Consider the following 10,244-nt stretch of genomic DNA (forward strand, 5'->3'; position numbering starts at 1 on the left):
ATAAATTCCTTATGGGTCTCTGAAATAACCTCCAGGCATGCAGTAGAGAATGCCAACCATTGCACAGTAATTCTGAAACTGTCTGTAAAAATCTCAGTGGAGATGGTGCTCTTTGCTGGGTGCTATAGGTACCTAGACTTCTTTATCTGAGTCCCATTGGCATTCTGTCACATTAAAATATGAAATTATTCTAGATTTTCTTGCCAGGAAAATAGTATTTCAAGATTGTGCCTCAGCATTTTAGCCCTGCCCAGGCTCTAAATTGCTGTTATCACTACCATGTTATTTTTGCGTTGAAATTGTTTTTCACGCTGAAGCCATGGATTTGATGAGGAGAAAGAAAAAATGGCACTGGATTGCTATCCTTTTTGTTTTAGCAACCATTCACAGTATGTTCTTGTGAAATTAAATAAATCCCTTATTTGCTAAAGATAATTAGACAAAACCACAAATACATCAGTCAGCTGCCGTGAAGCCTCGTGCTTGGGCCATTACAGAAGAGTTGCCTGAGCTCTGTGCTAAATAGTGCTGAAATTTTTCTCACTGATATTTGGATTGGAACATCTTGTTGTAGGTCTGGAGAGCTTTGTAAAACCTGCACAAGCGCTCCAAGTGTCCTGGAAAAACCTCGTTGCTTCAGTAGCAAAACAGGCCCAAAGATTTTGTTGTTTGGTCAGTGCCTGCTGGGGCTACTGTGGTCCCTGTGGGCAAAGGCTGTGCCGTCAGCTGGCCATGGATTCAAAATTTTGGGGTTTTCTGGTTTGCCTTTTATGGAGAAACAAAGAGGGGCTTGCTGCAGGTTGATGGTTGTGCTACATGGAGTACATTTACTCTTTGTAGCAGCTGCTCCCAGCCCTGTGGGTTGTTTGAGTGTCTGACAGAGGAGTTAAATCATCCCTGGGGTCTTGCACATTATCTTCTAGCTCACTGTGCATTTCAGTGCACTACTTAATTTTTATGAGCAAACTACATTTTTTGTCTTGCAGAGGGATAACATAAGCAGAGTGATTTTGATGGTGGCTCCACAAAAACTGTTCCATAACTGCTGTCTTAAAACTTTTGTAAGGTATAAAATAATCTGCTTTTAGAGGAGGGCAGTTCTTAAGGGCTAGAAGATGAAAATTCAAAAATACATCTGGCATCTAAAGCCAAATCTTGTCTTAGAGATGATATTATTTGTAGAAATCTAATCAGGATCTGTCTCGAGGAATCCTGAAATAAGGGCTTCTAGCTTTCAATATTTGTACAATGCATCACACACTTCCATGGGGGTTTTGTACCACAGAGTAGTGACTAAATAGAGAGCTAGCCTAAAATAACTAAAAACATAAGGAAAGGAATGTTAAACTATTTTTCCCCAGAAATGATTGTAATATTGTTATAATACATGTCTATGAGTGACATTATATTATCTATTGTTTATAATACATGTTCATGACTGACATTAAGCAGGCAGGGTATTTTTTTTGAGGTCTTCTGAGGAATTTAAAATGCATTCTGATTAATGTTCATACTTTGGCTTTTATGGAGCAATTAGAAAGCAAAAATTTTTAATCATGTTGTGTGATTTTTGTCTATGTGAAGCTATGTATTTTGATGGAATCCTAGCAATGTCTGTGTTATAAAAAAAAATAATTTAGGAGGACAGCTGAAACAAAATATTAACTGGGAAGTAGCCTTAAGGAAGCCCTTTGCAATGCAATTTTAATTTTTTTCTGTCTGAATTTTGCCATTACGTAAGTGAAATGAGGAAATTAACAAACAATTTTGTGTCTAAATCAATCTCTCCTGATGAAAATTCACTTAGTTGCAGTGGAATAACTTGTAATGATATTCTAAATCTTCATTAGTAATTTTGGTATAAAGAAGTGCAACACTCCGTTCTGAAGCCTACTCTATAATATGCCTATTAAAAGTTTCAGGAAAAAATTATTTTTATTTCTAGATTAAACACAAGTTCCAAGAAATCCTTTGGTCCATTTAAAAAAAAGCATGAAATGCACTGAACATCCACCAGTGTAATAAAGAAAGGAATTGCATTGAAAACTATGCAGCAAAATTACTTGTGTGAGTTAATGTATGTAATCACTTAACAGTCTTATACGTACATTGTGCCAGTTGGTTATGTTGTAAACTTGAAACTATTGATATTTATATTTATGCTCTTTTTTATTATAAAGAACTGCGCTGTATAGGTAGTGCCATGAGGCATGTTTGCATCTTGCTTTTCACTTCCTTGCAGCTTAAAAGCAGATGTTTACAGTGGAAATGGTTTAAAGTAATTTGCTGTTCTCGAAAACACAAACTTACCTTGTATATTGTGTGTTTACAAAAAAAAAAATCATACAAATGCTTTTTAGAGAGAAAAAAATCACAGATTTCAGTCCTTAAAACACTGGGGTTTTCCCTTAGCCGTACAACACCTCAACTGTTGTGCTGCCAAGCATTTGGCTTGCACTCTGCAGGACTCAAACATTTATTTTCTTTCTTTCATAGCATCTGCTGAATAAGTAATATAACAGCCGTGACTATCAGCATGATACTCACGATCCAAGTTAAAAACTTACATTTGCTCAGATATGAGCAAATACTTCAGGATAAATGAACTGTAAGACACTTGTGAACCAGCGTCTCCCTATTCCAAAGAGCTGAAACATAAGGCACAGGATTTGTGTGCTGGCTGGGAAAAAAGGTTACAGTTGGAGTCTGTGCTAACAGAGTGCCCTGGCCATGCCAGGTTCAGAGCAGTGAGAATTCAACCACGCTGCAGTGGTGTTTGGTTACTCCTTCCTTGCATGCAAAGTGCCTTGAAAGTTTTCAGCACTTCTGTTTATGAATGGCCTGACTTTAAAACTTCTAAAATCCCAAATTACTTTGGTACTTGTTTTCCTTTTGTGTAGCTGTTCCTTGTGATGTTCCTGTCTTACATTCTGGAGCACACAGGGCTGTGTATCAGTAACATTAACAGGACCTCAGTCCGCAGCATGTGTGTGTCCAGAGAAACAAAGCACAACTATAGGAATTCAATGCTTTTTATATTTCAGGGTTTATCAGTTTTGTTTCATTGCTGTCTGTAAGCCATGTCCATTGTACACTATGTGTATATTTTTATTTAAATAAATTTAATGTTTATTTTTTATGTTTCTGACTTTTCTGTTCGTTATTCATTTTTCATTGTCATTGCGGTGGCGTTGCCCAGAGGGAGGATTGTCCATGCTGATGAGAGTGTGTTCCCTCCTGAAGCAGTTGGGGGAAGCCCACTCACAGGTCTCATCACCTCTAGGAGCAAGGATATAAGAAAAGTTCTGAAATAACATTTAAAAGCCGGCAATGGGCAAAAATTTATAGTTCATATTCTTCTTAGTCTTACCTTAACTTTCATCTCAGAACCAGGTGGGTCATGCGTTTTCTAGTTCAAAGCAAACAAAACATTCCAATGCCCATAAGGAGATCCCTTTCACATAACTGTTGATCTTTAATTCAGGTGGGATCAAGGCTTTTCGTAATGAAGACTTTTAAAAAGGTGATGTGTCATGCTTTGTCTGGTATCACATCTTCACCATCTCAGCAAATTATTTCCTTGGGAAATAATTATGGATTGCTTCTGTGCTGTTTTCTTGAGTTTCTGTTGGAATCCGGATTTATTATATGATCTCTCACCACAATGAAAGGTAAGTTCCCCATGGCTGGCTGAAATGTAGCAAACAGATCTTCTGTTCGGGTATATGATAAAATGTGGCTCATCTGTACTGTCAGTACTACGAGTAGAAGGTGGTTGCATAATTTAGTATCTCTGTTTATATGTTAGCATTTTTAGTTTTACTAAAATATATTTAGTGAGATTTTAACTACTTGCAGAGTTCTTGATAACCTTTAGAAAACACTGGGAATTGGTGCTTCTTTGGAAATAAATTAAAAAGCTGTTAGCATTCAGCTAACAGGAGCCTAGGAGTTTTGTCTCTTAGTAATAAAAGTGAAAGTATTTTTAAATTACTTTGTCTCACTTTGCATGTTTATGGATTTTATTTTCCTCGTAAACTGGGAGCCGCTTTCTTCTCACAACGATGTAAGACAGAAAAGGAGAAAGAACCTACAGCTGAAGTGAGATGATAGAATAATATGATAGCAAAAATATGTTTTCACTGATTCCCTTTCCAGTGTTACTTCAGAGCATGCTTGAGTATGTGACATAATATTTCTGAACCACAGTTTGCAGGGTTCCACACTGGGCTGACCATTGCTGCCTGTAACAGAATGTGTTCACAAATGCTGCTTCTGCTAGGCAAGAGCTTGATTTTGAGGGAAAAATGGTTGTTCCACTTTGCACATTCTGCCAACAGCAAGGGAAGAGGACAGTGCTCCGCTGAGGAGGTAAGGAGTGTAACAATGCATCAAGGTTTAATGCTTTTTTTATGATAGATAAAAATTGTAGTCACATCCAAAGGTTACAAAGCATTTTAGATAAAGAAAAGATAAAGAGAATTTTAGAGGTTGATTGCAAGTCCTAATGTAAATATAAATTACTTGCTTCTAAGTACTTTTAATTAAGTTTAAATAGGTTAATTATTTATACTGTTCAACGGGAATATTTGATACATATCAAGGTAATTTTCAGCAGGAATTAAAAACAACTCCCAAACTCACAAAATAACATCATCTAGTATAAATGAATACTTTTAATGACTACCTTTACCTCCTCACGATACACCACCTCCATGCTTTGTTGAAAGAAAGAATTAATTAAAAAAAATTAAATCAGGGTTTTTGCTTTTTTAATATCAGTATGGGAAATAGAAGTGATCATTTCATGGGTGGGAAGTAGTAGGTGTTAGCAGGTTTTTTGTGTGTGAATCCAGTTAGTGTACTTAGGTATAAAATACTGAGTAAGAGTTCAAAAAACAAAAAAGTGGAGCACCCAGTTTATATTCACATATTCAATGGCATGGTTAATGGACATCAGCAGGGGAGATGTGATCCCACACTTTTTAAAAATCAACAGGAAAGCAGTGCACACTATGCAATTCGCTTTTGCATTAAACTTATTAAGTCAAATCAATTTTTACAAGCACATAGGCTAGAGTTCTGGAACTTAATTCCTTTTGATCTTCCGCCTGCTAAATTCTGCTTCCCATTGTGCTACCATGCAGTTTATTTTTAACAGATAATTTGTTTGGACACCATTAAAATGAAAATATGACAACTTCTAGTGCTACTAAGGCACTGAAATTCCTGTCAAGTTATTAATTGTCTGCACTCACACACACAGACACGCAAACAGCCATTTGCACAAGGGAAAATTGTAGAGTTAAGAAAATATCGCTGCTATGTTCAAGAGCATGAAGCACACAAAACACAGGATCCTGACTTTTGCAAAGCCAGCATTACAGAATACTCCCACTAATTTCTGTGCTTGAGGTGCAGCCCCCATACCTGTTAGGTGTCTGGAGAAGAAGACTGCTATGATGTGACAGGTTTTAAATGGAACATTTTGGGGCTGAGTCAATTGATTTTTCTTTTCATTACAATATGACATTAATTCAAAACTCTTTTCTATGATTAGTGTTCTGAAAGGCACATTTCCGAATTACGGATTCTTTTTTCAGCTGAGCACTGCTTAGTGTTAGGGAGAAGGGTGGATGCACCTTAGCTAAGAAGGGAACTGTGTGGATCAAATGGCCTTCAGATATTTTCATGGTTTGTGATTGCACTCTCATGGATCATAAATACTGTCATAATCCTGTGACCTACTAAATATGCTGGCCTTTTGTTTTGCTCTAGCACCTCCTATCTCCTTTTTAAGTTATGATCTAATTAGCAATTCATGATTTAATGAATAACCTACATAAGTAGATATGAGTTCATGTCCTCAAAGAAGATACTACAAAAGATAACCAGACACATGAGAAGTTCCTTCTATGGATTAAATACTCTGGTGAGTCTCGATCTGAATCATCTCTGTGTCAATAAATCCCTGCCACTATCAGCAATATAGATCTATGACACCACAGGAAGCTTCTAGTACTTAGTTTTCCTCTGCCAGAATTTTGTTTTACAATCTAGCTTCCTGCTTTCATTGCTCATCTGGTAACTTGAGAAGTTGCAGCCCTCTTGCATGGTACTAAAAGCTTTATTCCACTTCAACAGTTTCCTCAATCATTTTCTCCCAGTGTACTGCTCAGTTCATGACTAGGTTTGACAGAAAATGTGTCATAATATCTCCCATTTCTCTAGTGTGTTATTGAAACAGCAAAATGAAGACTAATAGCAATTAAGGCAACTTAAATTCCAGATCAGCACACAAAGCAGATAGGAGAGTTTTATATCTATTCTTGTTTGAGGCAGCTGGATGTTCATACTTATTTTCTTACTCTGTGCTTCCCTGCAGCAATCCATGTCCCAGGAGCTTGACCTTGGGATGCTGGCTGTATGTCAAACTCCTCTATCTCTTTGCCTGGTGTTTGCTACAGTTTTTATTGGCTGATAATCTTCATCCTCTTCCACTGTCTAGAAAAGGACATAAAACAAAAGGGAAAAAGGTGTAGTGCACAGTAATATGTATTTCTCTTCATAACAATGAGTGTATATATATATATAAATATATATATATATATATAAATATATATATATATATATATATATATATATATATATATATATATTGTGCACCAGCGGGAATACAGACATAACACTTTTTGTCTCTCTACTTTATTCTACAGCAAATTACCATCACTGTAGTGATACATTCTTCAGCAGTGAAAATGGAACGGATCACAGTTTTCTGAGTTGCTAACTGCATTGAGATTTTGCAAATGATGCAAGATGTAACACATTGCCATCACAGTTCTGAGACTGCAATCTGAATTTAATGCTGCCTTATTTCATTTGACCTGCTGGAGGAATTGTGATAAATTCCACATCAAAATGTTTTCCAAAAGAAAATTAAACCTTTGCATTTCTCTCATTGATAAATTAGCTATCATTAAGACTACCACATTTTAAAATGACATGTTCTTACTAAGATGGGTCTTTATTATAATTTCACATTTTTTAGTATGTTTATAGGTAGTTGATAACTTATTCACTTCCTTTTCCCTGTAAAGACTTTTATAACAAGTTATTTATATCTGAACTTACTATAACAAAGAGAACCAGAGAAACAATGGTCCAAATAGATGGATATGGGAAAAATTAGTTGTGCCGGTCTATGGCATGTCAGATCCTATTTCTTTATTCAATAGAGTTTCCTAGGACTTGAGACCAGAAGAAATAATGAACTCCTCCATGCTTCATAAAGTATGGCCAAATAACCCCATATACCTGAGAGCAATACAAATCCAAAGGCCATTGGATGTTCAGTTCTTCTCAGAGACTGTGACTGTGACTGATACCCACATGTGCATACAGACTCCTCAGGGGGATGCGGAGGAATCACTGCAAGCCTTCTCATGGGCTCTTCTTCACCAGAAGTGGGTATTTTATCCAGTACTGCCTAGTGAACCCAAAGCTATACAGCATGGGAAATGGGTGAAGCCTTTAGGTAAAGGAAGGAGCACTTGTGCAGCTTAGCTCATATCAGGGAAATTTCTCCCCATTGGCAGGAGGGATGATGAGGGGGACTCCATGATATCAGCAGGCTAATTAATTACTTTATTATACTATTATTCTATACTATATTACACTACATCTAAACTGAAACTGAACAAGAACTCCACGGAGCAAAATCTTGTGACTGTCTCCTGACCAACCATCCAGACTCAGCTTGCAAAGATTGGTAAAGAAAACAAAACACTCACACAAGAATCCTATTACCACATTCCTTCAGGTAAATAATCTTCCAACACATTCCACACGTTCACAAAACAACAGGAGCAGCACATGAGATAAGAACTGTTTTCCCTCTGTCCTTCTCCAGGAAAAAGCCTGAGAGAGATAATTGTCTCTCTCTGTTCAGAGAATGTGAATCCCACAAGTTCATGCTAGGTTCATGTCAGGTAGTCCTTAGTTTTAGGACAGGCAATTCAAAAACAGCAGGTTGAAATATATAATCAAGGATTTTATGTTAAAGTGGAGACTTGGTTTATATGTCACTTCTGTTGTCTATATTTAGTCTAATTGTCATTTACATTCCCAGGAGAAAAATGGCCACAGCCAGAAACATCATCAATCCAATTCTTTAAGGAATGTGTGACCTGTCCTCTAAAGATATTAGTCTTTATCTAAGTTAGGAAGGGACTAAATAGGGAGCTCTGAAAAGCAGTTTAAATTAGACACCTATAGCCTAAGTTAGGATTTCTGAATCCTAGTCACACCAGCTGCCAGCTGTCAGTGTTGTTCAGCTGAGGAAAGGAAAATAAAGCTGTTGTTAAAAAAATACAGAGAAGCCTAAGATGTGTTAGAAAAGCTTTTTCAAGAATGCTCAAGGTGTGGAAAAGCAAGATAAATGCTGTTTTAAGGAAGTGAACATGGGGTTGTCTCGATATGTCTGTACTATGTTGCCAGTCTGCCAAAATTCAGTACCAAAAATCCTTTTTAATAATCAAGCAGCGCATCTTGAATTTAGCCAGCAGCAACATTTACTCTGCAGTGACATTAAAAGTAAGTAATTTATGACTGTAGCCCTCAATCTATTTGCAGACAAGACTGTAATATTGAAAGCTGGCTATTGGTCAAATTGCTTATCTAGTTTTTTACTTGGTGAAAGGAAGTTTTGAAATGAAAGGTAAATAAAATACTTTTCAGCTACATGTAGGGGCTTAGTGTGCTCTCTCTCTCTCTCTGGGCTAATTCAATAGCAAAGCCTGTGCTGAGCCATAAGGTCAAGCTTTTTAACTTGGAAAGGTTAGAAATCATTGTTATTGAAAGCAAGGCTGACAGCACAGCAGGTATGGCCATCAGTGGAATACCTGGCAGCCCTGTGGCTGGAGCAGCAGTGGAAGGGGGATGCAAGACTGCTATTTCAAGGGAAAGAACCAACAGCCACATTGCTTTAAGCATCTGGATTGTGAGATTAGGCTGACAAATAAAGCAGCAGCTTGAATACCATATCCTGAATTCCTCTCTGCAGAGACGTGCTTCTCTGAGCTTGGAGGAAATGTAAGGAGTTGCTGCGACTTGCACTGAAATCACAGAATAATCACAGCAGTGCTGACAAAAAATTTGCTGGCAGTTTTCACATCTGCATGGCTATAAAAAGCAATGGCATTCAAATATACAGCAATACATTGGCTGCCCCAAATACCCCTTGGTCTCCTCCTTGCCAAAATGGCTTCCCTTTGTCTTGAAGGAAGAAAGATAAATGGGGCGATTCTCTCTTCAGAAGTTGCTGCCTGTCAGTGGAGTAGTGAATAGTCAGCACTTCCAAAAAAGCTCTTTTAATGGCACCTACTTCTCAGTCATTGCAACAGAATTAGCTACTCAAACAGACGGGTCTAGCAATCATTCCAAACAAAATCAATTCTCCTTGGGAATATTAAACATCTTGGGACTGTAGAAGGGTTGGGTTTCGTAGAGGTAGGGTTGGGGTTTTTGTTTCTCTGGCAGCCCTTCAAGACACATTTCAGGTGTAACCACTAACGAAAGCAGCCCTGAGTGTAAACCCTCTGACAGGGGGAACAACAGATCTCCTTGGGTCTGGGGCCAGAGGAAGCACCATCATGGAGAAAAACCGTCAGTTGAAGCACTTCCCTCAATTCCTCACAGAGACACTTCCCTCAATTCCTCACAGAGACATTCTTCATCATCAGCATCACACATGGGCAGGCAGGAGTGTTGTTAACATCCAGAAAACCAGCGTGTTTGGTGAATCTTGGTAAGTTAATTTCCAGGGAGGGTTTTCCAGAGTTCTGTGTTACTGTCCACGGTGGGGGCACCCTGCAGGCCAGCACAGGTGTCTGTGAGCCTCCTGCCACAGCTCCTCGGGGCTGTCTCACTGCAGGGACAGCAGAACCCTCTGGAAGGTGTGAGGGGGTCCTTTGGGAAACTCTGAAGAGTATCTTTGAGGAAGGCCGCTCTTCCGAATTGTGTCAGAGGCCTGTGGAGGGGCTGCAGGAGCCCTAGGGACACCCAGTGAGGCCAAGACAGGCGTGAGGCCTTCTCCTCGAGGAGCTGGTGTTGTGATGGTGGTTTTCCTCCTGAGGAAGCTGCCATTGATCAGCCAGTTGAGGCAAATCCTCCACTAAGCAAAGGCTCCATCTTGACAGGCTGAGCTGAACAGGAGATCCATTTAAAAAAGGAAGAAAATAAAA

This window comes from Melozone crissalis, unplaced genomic scaffold (genome assembly GCF_028551555.1).
Source record: "Melozone crissalis strain CALT ecotype California unplaced genomic scaffold, PUWL_Pcris_2 ptg000140l_1, whole genome shotgun sequence".
Taxonomy (NCBI): domain Eukaryota; kingdom Metazoa; phylum Chordata; class Aves; order Passeriformes; family Passerellidae; genus Melozone; species Melozone crissalis.